Genomic DNA, 18,766 nt, shown 5'->3' with positions numbered 1-18,766 from the left:
GAATTTATTAACATTATCATGCTAAGACATCACATTCCGTATGAATGTCATTTTAGTCATCAAATTCAATCTATGAACTCATATATTAAATTAATTGAAGAAAGGCTTCACCAATGCTTTCAAGATTAACACTTCATACTCCATAGATTGCACTGATATTGTTCTATAAAGAAACCCTTTGAGGCACCCTTATAGTATTGGAAGTTGTGAAAGTACTTATACTAGATTTGTCTATATTAACTAACCCATTTTTGTAATCTCTCATTTATTGAGCTCTTAAGGCCTTAATGCTTAGGTTTGTAAAGCTTACCTTGTATTACACAATCCTACTAACATTTATTATAATTGCGCAAGCAGGGTGAGTAATGAGGCGTGTGCAACACTATTCTATGAAGGGCTCGATGTCAAATTGATACAAAGGAGGAGTCAAAGTAATGTCCCCATAAAGTCAATTTTTATTTGGACAAGAAAGATGCACCTAGAGTTTAAGAAGAACTATTTTCTACATTGAAACAACTGGGGGGGTTAGATTCCTTTCAATTTTTCACCAAGGACATACCTTGTCTAATGAGATTGATGTGAATTTAATATTTAGTACCGGTATGGCCTTTGATGTGCTTCCAAAGGTGGTTATCCAAGGATGTCCTTGTTTGTGGAGACTCGGGCAATGATACTGAATTATTCTTGGTTGAAGGAGTGAATCGAGTCATTGTCTCTAATGCTCAGGAGGAGTTAATCCAATGGTACAAGCCCCATAATTTTGTGAATGACATCTACCATGCAAGTGAAAGATGTGTTGGTGGGATCATTCGGGCTCTAGAACATTATGATTTTGGACCATACAATCCACCATGCAAGAGAATAGAGGAACCTGAACTCCAAGGTGGAAGGTGGTTAGATAATGGGTCAGCAAAAGAAGAAGTTATAGAATTTAATCTCTTTTTAGAGATGTGGTTATGTCGCCATATTCCAAACAGTGACCAAATTTACCAAAGTAGTGGAAGTGATTGTGAGCTATTTAATTTCACATTGTTGAAGTTGAAGTACATCTCTCTTTATGCACTCTGTCTTGGACGCACATTCTCATGCTCACACAATGACATCATGGAGAACACTGCAACTATGATTTATCCATGGGGAAGATAGTCAAGTTTGAAAGAGTCATTAAACCTTTCTCGACAAAAGCATGGACTAATGAGTAGAAAAAAAATTATGACCTGGATTGACAACATTGAAGAGATGAAACTAACCTAGAAAAAGACATCACATACACCAATATATTAATATATTGTAGACCAACTGCCACAAGAGAGAAATGGCATGCTAAAACCCTGAAATGAGAGGCCAAGAAAATGCGCTACGAATGCTAAGAAGGCTATGTGCAATTAGGGAATTTGGAAAAGACAACGGTAACTAAGGCTTAGCACAGGTGACAAAGGCTTTTGAGGAATGATAAATCATAACTCATTACAAAGAATATATAAATTGCAAAATACCATGGCGGCATTAGGGATTTATTCAATGCAACATTAATGGGATAACCATTAGATGAACTATTAGAAGAAGCGTTGAGCACTATTTGAACAATGCTTCAAAAAAATAATTGAAATAAAATTTCAAAGGGATATGAATCAACAATTCAAGCTAAGTTTAAAAGGGCATATTGTAAGTGACACATTAAAGAGGCACACTGAAGTTGTTGCGAAGGACAGATGAACATCGTGAAAAGGGGATTAATAATGCGTGCACACCATGTGAATATTTTATATCACAAGGTTTTAACGCTGCATGCTATGAAAGTGATGTTTTGGTGTTTGCATAAGTTATATCGGTGCTAAGAAGGATCACACAAAGCAGCATTAAAAGGGATCTCCCTCAAGTCAGCGCTAATGACAATGCATGTCAACTTAAGATCCAAGGTCGCAAGCGCGTATCGCAAAGCCAAATTATTGAACCGTGCATTATTGAAATGCGACAGTGTGACAGAAGGCACCGATCTACCTACCAGTTGCACCGGCACAAAATAAATCCACAAGGCCCATTCACCTCTTATTGCCAAAATCCATGCTCCTGCAAAAGCGCCAACGCAAAGGATAGCAATAGAATACTCTTTGAACACGATCGTGATTAATATTGTGACACATATGATATTGACTCACATTATTCAAAGTGCGCAAAGGGAAATAAAGCCGAACGTTTACAATCACCATACATTAAAGCATGCAAACTTATAAGATAGGGCGTGCTGGAAATAATTAGCAAACACATCCATCTAAGACCTACCGAAAATAAGTGCGTTGGAGATTAGGTAAAACCATATGAAATAATTCGTTGAAGAGCTATATCAAGTGGTTCAAATAATTCGTTGAAGAGATATTTGAAAGAATGTTGTAGATTATCCCAAAACATGTTGTCGGAGCAATCAGATATCGCTGAAACAATACACACAGAAGAGCCAAGTCATAAATTCAACGCATTACATGTTGTGGTATAATGTAGTGGAAGATATGGTGGACTGCGTTTGAAGCATGGTAATGAAACCCATTTAAGGAAGATTGGCCACGTTGAAAGGAATATACTATCACTACAATGGAATTACAATGCGTTGGAGTATGACATCAAAAATGCAAATAATACATTGTAAATGACCTTATAAATACATAGCCAAGGATGGCATTATGAATGTGTTACAAGCAAACAATACAGTAAAGGAGAATAAGTGTGTTTCAGGACCATGACACCGTTGGATGTAATACGATGCAAATAACATAATGTCAGCATATAGGAAGGGATGAAAATACAATTGCAGCGCTTGTGTAATAACACATTGTGGAGGAAGAGGAAGATGTGGTAAAAACAATACAATGGAAAAATCACACTAGCCATGCTTTGAGTGGGCCACTGTGGTAAGAAGCTATGCGATAATGTAATAGGAAGCGCTGATTACTACATTAAGGGTATATAAGAAATTTTTTGTCTCAAAAAATCATATTTTATCTTAGTTATTTTATATTAAAATTTAATATCAATTGAATTAATTTAAATATAAAATTTAAGACAAAAGACAAATATTTTAGGACAAAAGTTAAATTTAAGACAAAAATATTTTGAGACAAAATTTTATATTTAAGACAAAAATAGTGTAAGACAAATATATTTTAAGACAAAACAGTTTGAGACAAAACTTTATATTTAAGACAAAAGCTTATATTTAAGACAAAAATGGTTTGAGACAAAAATATTTTAAGACAAAAATTTATATTTAAGACAATAGCTACTTAAGACGAAACCCATTTAAGAAAATTAAGACACAAACATATCAATTTAAGAATTGATTATGAGGATACATTTGCTCTTGTAGCAAGGTACTCATGCATTAGATCAATTTTTGCTCTGGCTTTCTAGATGTGGTGGAAGATCCACCAGATGAATGTTAAAACAACATTTTTAAATGGGGTTATTGAGGAGGAGGTGTACATCGAGCAACCATAAGGTTTTGAGGCATTTAAATGGGAGTCTCATGTGTGCAGACTCAAGCGAGCGTTGTATGGTCTCAAACAAGCACCCCATGTTTGGTACACCATGATCGATAGTTATCTCACTGTTTTGGGCTTCACCAAAAGTGAAGTGGATGCAAACCTCAATCACATCTTAGTAGAAGGTAAATTGCTTATTAGTGCCTTATATGTTGATGATTTGATTTTAACTAATGATGAGCAGCTGATCAAATCTTGCAAGGAGGACTTTGCAAGGGAATTTGAAATGAAGGACATGGGTCTCATGAACTACTTCCTCAGGTTGCAAGTATGGAAAGACAATGGGGAACTGTTTTTCTCTCAACGAAAGTATGCAAATGAGATACTGCAGAGATTCTGCATGGAGAGTTGTAAACCCATGGATACACCTCTAGCAAACAACTGGAGGAAGGAGGATGCCACTTCAGGTGAAGAAGTGGATGTTACCATTTATCGTCAGCTAGTGGGTTCACTCATGTATCTTGTGAACACATGACCATATATGTGTTATGCAGTCAACCAGCTAAGCCAAGCTATAATTAGGCCAACCAAATTATTTTGGAAGGCAGTTAAGCATGTTTTACGGTACCTCAAAGGCACTACCCAGTTTGGACTATGGTATAGATGGGTAGAGGGAGTGAAGTTGTGTGGCTTCACAAATGCAGATTGGGCGCAAAGTCCATCACACCAAAAGAGTACATCAGGTGAATTTTCAGTGTTGGGTTTGCAGTTGTTTCTTGGTACAACAGGAAGCAAAGATATGTGGTGCTTAGCTCGATAGAAGTAGAATACATGGTTGCAAGTCAAGCAGCATGTGAGGCGATATGGATGAGAAAGATACTTGTTGGATTGCTTGGTCAGATGATGGATCCAACTTTGATCTACTGTGATAATCAAAGTTGCATCAAATTCTCCGAGAATCTCGTATTTCACAATTGATCCAAGCATATAGATATCTAGTATCACCATTTACGAGACAATGTGCAGATGCGGATAATTTTGCTAGTATATATTCCGACAAAGGAACAAGATGCTGACATTTTGAAAAAAGCTTTGTCAAGGGGTAAGTTCAAGTTCCATAGGTGCAGGATAGGGGTGGTTGATAATCCCTTTCTTGTTGAGAGGTAGTGTTGAAAAATGGAGCAAGAAATTCTCAATTTGATTTTGCCTTGATTAAATTGATAAAATTTGAATTTCCACATCAACAGGCAACTTGGATGCAATTAACTTGTGTGACATGGCTTGTGTCACCCGATTTACTCAATAAATTCAAGTTGGAGGAGTTTGAGTTTAGTTAAGCATGTGTGATTTCTAATTTGTAGCAATCAAATATAGTTATCTCAATTTGTTTTCAATTAAACTAGTTCCAACTATTGGAGGTGCTAGTGGAAGGTCAGTTGTGCAGTGGGACTTCAGTGGCGAAACACATGTCGATGGTGACTGCAAAGTGAGTTGTGAATTGATGAATCCAACAATAGACCTTGTTGATGATGATGAAGCTTCCAATAAAGAAGTGAATAACATGTGTGATCTAGTTGGTATGATTGTAGTTGATGATGACCTCTTTGCATCAGAGTTTGAGGCATTTAAGTTTGAGAATAGATTCAAAAGATGATATTATTGGTATTGACTACACCTTATTTGGAGACATCATTTGTATTGTAGGGGTTGGTACCTTTCCATTGGATGTGGTTGGTGATGTGAAGACTACTCAACTTCTAGTAAAGATTCATACTGACTCTAACAAGCCTATGGATGCTTGTTTACAAAGGGAGACCCCTCTCGACTCAGCTCATTGGATTCTTTGTTTGTTCATGCTATTTGTTGTTCTCAACTTTCCTTCTCCAAGGGGTTGAGACTATTTGCTTCATTTATTTTACATGGCCCAGTGAAAGAAGAATAATGGAGCTTGTCTCCACAACTTTTCCATTTTTGCTAAAGTTACAAATAAAAAGAGTCCAATTCTATAGCCAATAGACTAATATCCTCTTGATACACCTTTAGTGAGCTATGAATAGCTCTCACCTATCATTGTAGCTCAATGAAATGGCATCTAATAGCTCTAGCAGGAAAGAGTCCAATTTTATGCCCAAGACACTAGTAGAAATGGAGTAGTTGTGAAGGAAACAATCTCCATTGGGGATTTCCATTTTTGCTGCAATAGACAAGAAGAATCTTGGTGTTGGAGGAAGAGATAAATGATATCTGCCAAAAACAAAATATCATCGCTCTCCTGGTGCCATTAATTTTTGTTAACTCATTCGAATGCAGGTAATGCATAAGTATTTGTTAGTATCTATGAAATTTTCTCTCTTTCCAATAGAAAAATAGGTTCATCCTAATATTAATATATAAAATAAGGTTATGGGAGCTGGGCTTCATACCAGGATGACCCAAGGTGGAATGCACTACAAACTATACTTCGACAGGATTATGATGAGGCCATGGCATCACACGGAAATGATTAAGTGCTTCCTTGTTATGAATAGGAGGAGAGATGACATGATAATTAATGCAGGACAGGGGATTATGAAACGCGTGGATGGGATTAACCTTAGGGGCGGCGAGGTTAATCAAGAAACGAGCGGGATGTTCATCCCAAGGACAGATTTGGGTACGCTTTCGAGGACGCGAGGTAGCTGCGTCAGAAAGATTGGGTACATCTCACATCATGACCCAGCAGATGAGGCAAGTGTTAATGAAGGCGACAGGCGGGCACGAAGCTTTAAGATGAAAGGGTGGCGGATTAGGGAGTTCTTATGTTCTGCATGCGAGCGCGCGGAGAGCAGGGTGAAATTCGGGGTCAATTACTGTAAACAGAGGAAGAGAGATAGGAGTATGCAGCAGTCGACAGTGCCAAGTATGGCTGGGAGTCAAGAGCAGGGAGACGGACGCTGGACACGGAGCAAGGGGAGGCCTGTAGATCAGACAGGAAAGGGTCTGCCAGAGGTTGATGTAAAAGGAAAACGTGTTGCAGAGGACTCTTTACCGCGGATTTATCTGGATATTACGGATGAATCAGATAAGGAATTTGATATAAGAGATTATTTGGTTGAGGAGGAACCGCGGCGGACGACAGGAGGGAAGGTTGGTAAGTGGAGGCGTCGGAGTAATGAAACGGAGGATTCGGAAGACCAGCGGGAGGAACAGGAGGACACTGATGAGGATGCGGGTGGAAGGCGCGGAAGAGGTCGACGAGCGAGAGGACGTGGAACACAGTGGGGTCGAGGAAGGAACAGTGGAGGAGGCGGTAGAGGGAGCAGGCAGCAAAGAACTGATGTGGAAGCCGGAGCAGCTCCTGAACGCAGAGGTAGGGGGAAAGGGAAGCGGGACATGAGGAGGAAATTGAATGAAGCAGAGGATGCATATATACAAGAGACAAACCCTCATATCAGGAAAATTATAGATCACTTAGAAGAGGAGGCCCTGCAGGCAGCTTCGGACCCGGAAATGGAGGACTGGGAGAGTTTTCTCCCCGATCCAGGACACACTAGAGGGAGAATGTCGCTCTACAAACAGTCTCTGCATGCTTACTGGGGCATGAAGCGACTACTGGCTAAAGCCATGGAGCAGGTAGCTGTTGAAATGGTGGAACTAGCTCAAGGTTTCCCCACCTTCAAGAGGGAACTAAGGAACATCCAGTTGACTCTGATTATGCAGGATCGAAAGATGGATAAAATTCTGCAGCTGTTCAAAGAAAATGGCATAGAGATTAAGACAGAAAGCGGACCAAAGCCAGACACCCTGAATAAGTAGGATATGGACACTGCTGTCAAGAGGTTTTTATCATTTTCAGTTTTGAATTTTTGTAATCCTGAATGGTAATGTCTCAAAGACGAAACAGTTTGCTTGTAGAACATATAGTTGGAATTTTTGTATGGTTAGATAGACTGGATATGTATTTTTTGTGGATGGCTGTTAAAAACTATCGGTGGTACCCGGTTTCCCTTAAGGGCGGGTAATGACCTGCCTATGTTTGTATATTTTCCATATTTGAAGTAATAGAATTTCGCCTTAGTTTACAAAAAAATATGTATGGTTCAATTTTGTTTGATGATCCTATTTCTCCAAAGGATATATTTTTTTTTAATTTAGTTTGGGATAAGATATGGTGATACCTTTAAATATGAGGTAATTTTGGGTAAAATTAGAAGTGGAACAACAAGTTGGGGTTTGAATTTCCTTTGTAGTAGTAGGCTACATGAAATTTCTATCAAAATGTTTTGTTCTGGCCCTACATAGAATAATATTTGGATGGAAAGGTTTGTTATGGGTGGTATGTTTTTTAGCCCTTCAACTCATTATATTCTTTGTTTGTTCATGGTATTTTTTGTTCTCAACTTTCCTTTTCTAAGGGGTTGATACTATTTTCTTTATTCATTTGTCATGGCCCAGTGAAATAAGAAGAATGTGGCTTGTCTCCACATCTTTTCCATTTCGCTAAGTTACAAATAAAACAATCCAATTCTATAGCAAAGAGACTAATAGCCTCTTGATACACCTTTGGTGAGCTATGCATGAAGACCTTGGCTAAGGATATAACTACAATCTAGGTTTTTCAACTCAAGAGTTGGTTGTTACATGCATTTAAAATCTACCCCTTTTCCCATTTGATCATTGTTTTCATATAGATGTTTTATATTCTAGATCATTTGATTAAAATTTGTAAGTCTATCTAAATGTATTCATGATTTGGCAGACATATTTTGATGTAAATGAAGCTTCTATATCTTCAAGAAAGACCTTTCCTAGAGTGGACAATGAGGTAGTGCAAAAAGTTATATGTTGACAAATGTTATGTTCCTAGTGTTTGGCTTATTATCTTCAATTTATTGGTTATATCATTGTTTCCACTTCTTACATCTTAAATTACTTTGTTCACATTTTATGCTCATGTTTCTTGGGCTATATTGATCTCATTTTTTTGGTTTTGCTCCAGATATCTTAGTGAATTGTTGTCACTATATTTTAAATCAATGGTTGCAAATTCTTCACTGGCATCATAAAGTGGAGGCAAATAGCTGCAACTATTTTTAGTGTCATGGTTATATTGTTCACCATTGTATAAGCACTTGAAATATCCTAAAACAAACCCATTATAGTTGGAACTAGATTCCCACAATCTACATATGTTAGCATGATCAACAAGATCCAATGTTTCAAGATGAGAATAAATTAGCAATGCCATATTCGGGGATCTCATGTAGTCACTCTCATTCATGGATGATGTAGTGTAAGTCCATTACTTTTTTTTTTAATTTGGAATATAAAATGGGAGCCTTCAATTGGGTTCAAGATGTTGTAGCCATGAAATGTATTTGAAACTGGGAGTCCTTGAACCTGGATACCATTGTGCCATTGTAATATATATTGCAAATTATTGTTCTTATATTTTTTGTTTCTAGAGATGATTAAAATTATTGACTTTTTAGCAGCTTACTCTTATTGTCGAGAGTTGCAGATTCTTTGAACAAGAACTATGGAAAATTGATATGTACTTTGGAAGCCTCAATATTCTTTGATATTATCTCACCCTTAACAAGCTCTTTCTTTATCCAAGAGTTCTAGTAATTTTAAATATCATTATCTATTCTTCTAGGTGGATGGAATTCTATGTATGCCCACCTGAACATATTTAATCCATTAAAATATATCTTAATGTCAATAATTTAATGAACCAAAATGAACTAATAAATCGATGAAACTTAAACCAACCTGTTTCTAAAAATGGTATGTAGATGAATGATAAGCTTATATTCATTTGGACTAAAACTACCTCACTTGATATCAACTCTCAAGTAGTTGATCCATCATAATTTGTAGCTCTTTCCACAATGAAAGTTGAAGACCTGCCATGAAATAAAATATGAATCGATGCACAATAGTGCTAAAAAAAACATAGTTTAGGTTGCTGTTAAGTATCTTATTGTTGGGTAAGGAGGGTTTATAGCAATAGGCATTATTGGTCCCACATTTGTTCAACCAAGATTTGCGCAAGGATGGAGTTTTAAGAGTCTCTCGATTTATTGGAGATTTGACAAAGAGCCATGTCGTTACCTTCTCCACACCGGAGGAACCCTTGGAGTGGACTCACAATGCAGAGCCTTGAAAAGCTATTTTCCCTGCTAGACTCACTGTGCAAAGCCCTAGACTCACTGTGCAAAGCCCCAAAAAATGTATTTTTCGGGCTATTTATGCGATGATTAACTAAAGAAACTTTACTGACTACATTCAATGGTTATGTGCTTAAACCCCATGACAAGAGAATAACAGTGTTCAAAGCTGATGAGTGAAGCCCAATAAATGCCATATGGCTAAAGGTAGATCCTTCAAAGGAGAGTCTCAAAACTGACCCTATCTTCGTGACTCATCATTCTCAATCACGGTTGAGGCTACGTCCACACTTATGTTTACTAGGCTATTGAAAATGATCTATTAGCTTTTCTGGAACATCAAACAAACAAGGCATGTTGAAACATAGCAACAGATTATGGAAGTGGGATAGAGAAAGTGTTAAAGAGTTGTCGCATGTAACATCCCTCACTAGGGATTCCTCGAAAAAACTCAGGAACACTAGAGATTTTTTTATTTTTTTTTAAATAACATCTTTAGAGTGCACTCAAAACACACTACCTCTAGACAACAAATAACATCAACTATATATATAAGTAATTACAAAAATCAAAATCTTTCAACATAGCAACAAATTCATTGAGAGTTTATTAATTCATTATAGTTCATAGTCTCTCTTTAGAGTTTGGACTTTAATCTGTGAGACATGAATATGGGAATATTTTTCTTATTAGTCCTTGTCATCTACGACATGGGACTATAGTAATCGATTGTATTAGTTAGCATTAGTAATTATGCATATTAATCCAAAAAATTTATGAATTTTATCGTGTTCATAAAATGACAAATAGTTAGAACTAGTTTAACTGGCCATAACTCAGTAAACTAAGTTAATCTAATTATAACTCACATAACTCACCGTGGACCCCTAAAACTTAGGAAGAAAATATACATGACTACAAAAAGACTTCCAACTTGAAATTCCTAATCTAATTAGGTTAATTAAACTTAATTAACTATTTACAAGTTGCTATGAGAATAGAATTCAGTTTTTTATTCTCAGTTTAATTCAAGGACAAATTAAACTCAAATTTCTTGTTGCCATTTCTCAATACTCCCTCTCAACAAGAAAGGGATTATCAGCTATCCCGATCTTGTCTTTGTGAAACTCGAATTTACATCTTGACAATGCCTTTGTCAAAAAGTCAGCATCTTTCTCCTCCGTCAAAATGTACTCTAACAACATAATCCACCCCAATACACAATCTCTAAGATGATAATAACGGATATTAATATGCTTGGACTGATCATGAAAAACTGTATTTTCAAAGAGTTTGATACAACTCTAATTATCACAGTAAATCACAATTGGATCCATCTGTTGACCAAACAAACCAACTAGGATCTTCCTCATCTAGGTGGCCTCATATCTGCTGACTCGCAGCCATGTACTCTGCCTCTACCAAACTAAGTACAACCAATCTTTGTTTCTTGCTATACAAATAAATTGTCACTGACCCAATACTGAAGATCCCTCCTGATGTGCTCTTCCTATTGGATAGACTCCCTACCCAATGTGCGGCGATGAAGCCTTGAAGCTTCACTCCCTCTGTCCGTCTATACCACAATCCATACTGAGAAGTGCCATGAGGTATCTCAACACATGCTTTGTCGCCTTCCAATACAGCTTGGTAGGCATAACCATTGCTTGACTAAGTTGGTTAGCTGCATAGCACATATTCGTTCGTGTGTTCACCAAATACATGAGTGAACCCACAAGCTGCCTATAAACAATAGCTTCCACTACTTCTCCTGAAGTAGCATCTTCCTTTTTCCAGTTATTAGATAAAGGAGTCTACATGGGTTTGTTGCTATCCATGTGGAATATCCTAAGTATCTCGTTGGCATACTTTCCCTAAGACACAAACAACTCCCATCACCCTACCATACCTCCATGCCTAGAAAGTAATGCGTGAGCCCCATCTCCTTCATCTCAAACTCTCTTACAAGGTCCTCCTTGCAAGACTTGATCAATTAATCATCACCTATTAGTATGAGATCATCAACATAAATTAAAATGATCAACAGTTTACCTTCCACCACTATGTGGTACAGGTTCACATCTGCTTCACCCTTCGTGAAGCCCAACTCGGTAAAGTAGCTTTCTATCCTGGTGTACCAAGCACGAGGTGCTTGTTACAACCCATACAATGCTCTCTTGAGCTGACACACATGTGACTCACGATCGAAGGTCTCAAAACCTTCGGGCTTCTCTATGTACACCTCTTCCTCAATCATGCCATTAAGGAAGTTGCCTTTACATCCATCTAATTTATCTTCCAACCCATCTGCGTTGATAGTTCCAATATAGATCTGATCGATGAGCACCTTGCAACAGGAGAAAAGGTCTCATCATAGTCAATCCCCTCTACCTATGAAAAGAAACGAGCCACAAATATGGCCTTATGCTTCTCCTCACTACCATCTGAAGCTTGTTTTACTTTGTAAAGCCATCAAGATCTCACCACTGACTTGTCCTCTGGTCTCGAGACCACATCCCAAACACTGTTATGAATTATGGAGTCATACTCCTCCACCATGGAATCAACCCAGACTAGTTGTTGCACTGCTTCCTTAAAGGAATATGGTTATGTGAGAGCACATCCGCTCATAAGAGCCATGTATCCAATGTACCTCTCAGGTGACCTCCTCTACTTGCGCTGAGATGTGGGTGCTCCCACATTCTCCCATGCATCATGCAACAATTTGTTAGCCCCTTTGTGTGCTTTCTCCCATCTCTAGAAGACTTTGCCTAAGTGGATGTCTCCACTCTCGAGTCTTCTGCATGTGGCTACTCCACATCAATCTGAGGCTCCTCAATCTTAGGAACCAAAATTTCCTCAACCGCATGTAGTTGTAGCCCCCTCTTAAGGGAAACTTGCATGGACTTCTGCTCATCAAACTTGACATCCCTGCGAATGACTATCATCTTTCTGGTTGGAAATTAAACCTAATAGTTGTGAGGTGTATCAGTGTACCCCACAAATATCCCCAACTCTATTGGCATCTCAAGCTTATTCCGTGCATCTTTAGTCACATGGAAATATACTGATGACCCAAAAATCCTGAAGTGACCAACATTGGCCTCTTACCGGAGAAAGCCTCCTCTGGTGTCTTCATCCCAAGTATCTGATGTAGGCTTCTATTTTGCAAATAGATCATTGTGTTGCATGTCTCAGTCCACAAGTGTAGTGGTAGGCACTGATCATGTAACATCGCCTGTGCTACCCCTATAATGCTTTTGTTCTTCCCCTTGGCCACCCCATTCTACTGTGGGTTATGGGGTGTCCTCAACTCCCATTTAATCCCTTATGCTACACAGAAATTCTTAAACTCATTTGAGACATACTCACCACCGTTATCACTCCTCAGATCTTTAACCTTCTTGCCCAATTCTTTCTCAACCAATGCTTTAAATTCACAAAACTTTGTGAAAATTTGATCCTTCTTCTTCATGAAAAACATCCAACATTTACGAGAAAAGTCATCAACAAATATAACATAATACCTATTTTGGTTTGGATGCTGTCAAGAATGGTCCACACACATCTGAATGGACTCGCTCTATAATAGCCTTTTCTCGACTGTCTTTGTAATGAAAGGAAGCCTTGGTGTATTTTCCCAAAGTACACCCTGTTAGGTTCTTGTACCAATAGGAGTCATAATTTTTGAATGGCTGAGATTAAACCTATAATATGTACATACCTTTGCTTTCTCCAAATGTTTTCCATATTCAAAAAATTTAAAAATGTAAAGAGGCTATGTCCTAAAAGAAAAATCAAAGGACAAAAACAATAAAAGGGTCAAAAAAGATGAAAAATATGAACCCCAAGAAAAAGAAAAAGACCATGAAAGTGAGCAAGCCAAAATGCCACTACTATTTAGTTTTTGTGCATAATAAATGATTGTGTGCAATTTGTAATCTTTGTCACAATCCATGATAGTCAAAATGTTTAAACTTGGCTATTTCATGTTTCAATTTCATGTCTATAGATAGAGAATAAAAGTCTGACCAAACTGTTTAATCTTGGCAGATAATTAGATAGGTAGAGTAAATAAAAGGAGCTCAACTGTTTAATCTGAGCCCATGGATGTAATAAGGTTAGATTTAGTTAGTTTACTATTGTAAAGAGAAAGAAAAATGTTTGACAAGGGTTTGCTAGCTCAAACGCACCCTAATAAAGAGAAGTAAAAATGGTAGAATGAGTAGGTGGGTAAGTAGAAGAAAGGTTGCATAAGTATGGTGATTGATTAGATGAAAGCATGTTTATCATCATTTTCATCATAAAAGTTCCAAATGTGAATGGGCACTTAAGCATGCAGATGGATATCAAAGTCAATTAATTAATTTCCCTCATTCATTTCACCTTTTACTTAACTAATTTCCCACAATAAAGATCAAAGTACTTAAAAACCCTAAGTCAAAGAGGCTCAGAGCATTTCTCTGACTTTTGGAGGGACCGGACCCTCGGCTCAATGACTTATAGGTAATAAGTACTAAAACCCCCTCATAAAAATTCATCCCCCCCTTCAGTTCATTCATTTTCCTTATAATTCTCTTTTCCTAAGGTTAAAATACTTTTACCTAGGAAAAAGTGTTCATTCCCCCACATAAATCATTTTCGTATCAGAAACCCACAAAAACACTATGTCCTAAGTTTTTATGTTATATATCGGAAAAGTATTAAAACATGAAATATCATATACTTAGGGTATTGTGCCCCTTTTTGCTCATTTTATTAATTACTAATTTATTTATTAAATCCCAAACAAAAACCCGTTTCCCGTATATATTTAACTCCTACAATATTAATAAACCTACGCTAGTTTAATTATATAAACTATGATTTTCTACCCAAACCCACTAACTAATCGATCCACGATTAAATTAGTCTAAAACCCAATTAAACCCTCCCCTAATGGCCTAGACGCTTTAACCCCACCTTAATCACTCGTTAACTTAAAACTGCTGCACTTAATTACCCGTCGGGCCCCCCCACTACCCTCCATGCAACTCCACTGCCTGATCACCAAACGATCGCTCCCCTTCACATCAGACGGCCCACATCCATTTCTGGCGGGCCCCGATGTCTGAACATTACCCGCTCGAGAAGAGTTGTTTTTCGCTGGGCCCCCAAGGCTATGTGTCGCTCAATGAATGGAATCGGGCGGCCTCCCCTCAATACCACCGAGCGCCCAAAAGTGGTGCAAAGGAAACCACTTACCGCCTACCCACTACATGCCAAAAATGCCACTGTTCACCCCGCTACACGACAAATGACCATTGTTCAGCCATACCCGCCAAAATTGACTTTTTGCGCATAAATCCAAAAAAGCCCAATATCATTTGTTTTATCGTTTTTTCAACTAAAAAGCTCCATGCACACACCTGTGAACGTCGAAGTTGTCAACCTACATCCAATTACACCCTAAAGACGCCACAGAGCACCCAGTTTTCTCTCCAGCCTACTCAGAACCTTTTCAACTGTTCATAGTTTCCAGCCGACCTGTTCAGAGCTAGTTCTCCCTAATTCCAGGTATTTAAGCCATAATTCATTGGAAAACCTCTCAATTTCAAAACCAGTTACTGAGTTTGTTAGTTAAAGTGAAAATTAATTAAAGGAACTCAAGTAACTTGAGCTTACACTTTACTCAACCACCTTTGCCCTAAAAAACTAAAAACCACCTCCCCCATTCTCAAATCCACAAGAACTGAGAATGGTTGCCCCAATTGCCATGGATGTGAGACCTATTTCCACTCCTCATCTAGACCTAGACCATCTCCCCCTGGCAGACAAGGATTTCCAAATAAAGGACACCTTTGTCCATGAATCCCCTCTCAAACTCTACCGCTGATACAGAGACCAATACTTAAACCATACTGATAAAATTGGGTTTTGGGAGTCCAATTTGCCCAAGTACCAATACCCTGAAGTTCGCATCTTCCCAGAAATTGTCCATTACTTCCATGCAAATTATATCCCTAGCCAAAGAGTAGTGATGTCCCCCAACCAAACTATACCTTTCACAATCATTATTGAATCAATAAATGAGATGCTGCAACTTCAACCTGGCCAAAACTTGACCCCCCTCTCCATTAGAGATCTGTTGGACTTATTTCCCAAGCTTAGCCCTGCAATATTGGCCCAAATAATCCAAAACTACATTGTAGAAGAGAAGTATACCCCCAAAGAACCTCCTCCATATGTGTATACCATATTTTCCCCATTTGGCTAAGACATTGTAGCAATGATATCCAGTGTCCTAGGTTATACCATCAGTCAGTATATAGATGATATCATCTTGGCTTTCATGTCCATATACACTCTAGGATAACCCCTTGTTATTATTTATGATTATGCCAAGTTTATAGCTGATAGAATGCATGACCAGTTCCTTACGATGAGTAATGAGAGAGTCTTCAAGTACTCCTCTATTTTGTATCACCTCTTTCTATACTACCAAGCTGATAAGTTCCCATTTACTCTTCAGAAGCTTGACACAAAAGGTCACCCTAGATCAGTAATTTTCTGGACTCCATTGATCCATAAATATGAATCCCCATATTCATATATAGACTTCATAGACCTATTTGTGCATCCCATTGTGACAATGCTGATACGTTGCCCTCCTCCAAGAATCAATTCATATATAAGGAGGATCCTGCAAATCTCAAAACAATCTAAAGTGGGGGATTGGTACTTATACCAAAACCACACTGAGATTAGAATTTATGGCTGTGAGATGGCCCCATATAAACTACCCAAATACCTCCCAATGAGGTTATTTTCTCTGGAGTACTACAGGCAGATAATCAATTCAGATGAGGTACACTTTGTCAAAGCCAAAAAGAAGGCCCAGCTCAGGATCAAAGACCAATTAGGTCCCTTCATTTGTAATAGCTGAGAAGTTGGAAAGGAGGCAGACGAAATCCTTCAAAGATTAAATCTAAAATAGAGCTTCATATGGAGATATGATCCCTTGGATTTCATCTGCAACAGAAGATAGAAAAACAAAATGGCTCCCTATATTCATCACCGAATCCCTGAAATAGAAAAGTATGCCAACCAACTGGAATGGGTGGAAAACAATTTAGAGGATAGGGATAGCATTGAAGTTGTTGTGGAAAACACTTTAATTGATCTAGAGAAACAACTTGATGAGGGTTCTTTCCTGCAGGTGCCAGGAGAATCACAGGTTCAAGAAGAATCACAAGCACAAGAAAAATCAGAAGCACCAAACCAATCAGATATACCAGAACAATTAGATAAAACAGACAGGCCAAAGGCCACCATGAGTAACCCCCCAGTCTTACAAACTCTTCTAAATGAGGAGAAAAACCTCAAGAGAAACAGGGAAGAAGCCACTCCTTCAGGAAGAACAACATCTCAAGCCTATGTAGAGACAAGCCAGGCAAAGAGACAAAGAATTAACCCTGTCTCTGAGCAGGAATATACAGAAGAAACAACTGAGGTTACCAGCACAGAAAGAGATAGGAGCAGGCATGCCACTCTATCTGGAGGCATCCTAGAACCTTCCACATCACGCACTCAAATGTTGGAAAGGCAGCAAAGTGTTGAGGTATCCTCTTTCGGAATGCCAATAGATAAAGACCAAGACATCAAAGAGAGATACAAAGAAATAAAAGTCAAGAATGAGAGGCTAAAATCCCAGACCTATGCAGAGTGCCTAAAAATGACCCCTACTAATCAAACAAGTCTCATGTCAGCCTATGATGTCAAAGAGGGGAAAATGCAAATGACTTTCATTAAGCCGACCACTCAGTAGCCAAGGGTAGCAACATATTTCAAAAGAGTGGATTTTGAAGTACTGGCAAAGGATATTCATCCCATTCACCAGATTGAGCTACATAAACAAACAGGTGAGATGATTTATTCTACATTTACGGGGAAAGCCATAGCAGCCCACCAACTGCACAACTCTTTAAATAATATGTCAGCTCAGTTTCAACTAGAGAAGGCCTCTTCACAAGCCAAATATACAAGAATCAATTCCTTAGAGGACTTAGTGATAGGATTGGGACATGATCCCAAGGATGTAAAAGCAATAGAGCAGCTGATCAAAAAGAAGAATGATGACATTATTGCACTGAAGAGGCAGCTCAAAATTCCTCAGCTACATCACCCTCAAACAATGGAAGTCCTAGAAGCACAAAAAGGACATGAAGAGCTTATGGACCTAGTCCTAAAGCTAAATGATCAACTTAAAGAAACAAAGAAGGAGTTGGAAATTTTGATTCATTCCAAGCAAAGTGACCTGGCAACAAATTCCACAATTTCCATTCCCACAGTGACAATAGCAGTTCCCTCCACATTGGGAGCATCATTGGCACCTATAGCTCCGCCTGCGACAGCACTGCCAATTTCAACTGAGTCCACTACAGCAGCAGGCACTTCAACTGAAAAAACAACAGAATTGGTAAAAGCTATGGAGGAGATGTCCATCCAAGCTACATAGCTTAAAAGATTAAAGGAGAAAGTGGCAAGTTTAGAAAATGACTGTAAACTTTGCCCAAATTCAGCGAAGAGAGGAAACATAGAAAACCTTAAGGATGGGTGAGAAAATCAAAGTCCTAGAGAAAGATTTGACACTACAGAAGCCACTAGGACAGACTAAAGAAATGCTCTGGGCCAATATCATTGACTCTGTAAATGATATTTGGCCATCAATTCAAGTTATATTTGAGCAAACTGAATTGGTGAAGGTAGCCACTGAGGCTATCTAGAAAGTAAGGGAAGAATTAGGAGACCAACAAGAGGATGCAAATCAACTCAACCACCTCCTAAACAATAAGAACATGTATGAACTCCATGAGCTTGGTGTAGAGGATAGGACTGAAGCCATCCTAGAGATTAAAAAGTTTCTTTCCAAAAGAAACCTTATGCTCAACTTAGAAGAACGTGTCACAACATGTAGGTGGCCATTGATAGGTTTATGGCCAAATTTCAAATTTTTAGGGACAAAGGGCTTCCCAGTCCTATGGTCATCAATGATAAACTCATGACCCAATTGGACTATAGTGATAGACTAAGGAGGTTGGCCAAGGAACAAGCCAGCTCTTTAGGCATTAAAGCTTTGCCTATTGGAAAAGTACTGTA

The 18,766-nt window shown here is 38.3% G+C and overlaps 1 pseudogene; it reads right to left on the bottom strand.

The window, feature by feature from the left end:
* Positions 1-8,406: 8,406 nt before the first annotated feature.
* On the bottom strand, positions 8,407-15,608 carry LOC149179024 (uncharacterized; annotated as a pseudogene).
* Between the last annotated feature and the right edge of the window lie 3,158 nt (positions 15,609-18,766).

Source organism: Pinus tabuliformis, chromosome 4_1, assembly GCF_031772625.1.
Source record: "Pinus tabuliformis cultivar Carrire ecotype Pingquan chromosome 4_1, CPIR1, whole genome shotgun sequence".
In the NCBI taxonomy this organism is placed as follows: Eukaryota; Viridiplantae; Streptophyta; class Pinopsida; order Pinales; family Pinaceae; genus Pinus; species Pinus tabuliformis.
This window is presented reverse-complemented; position numbering and strand designations above follow the sequence as displayed.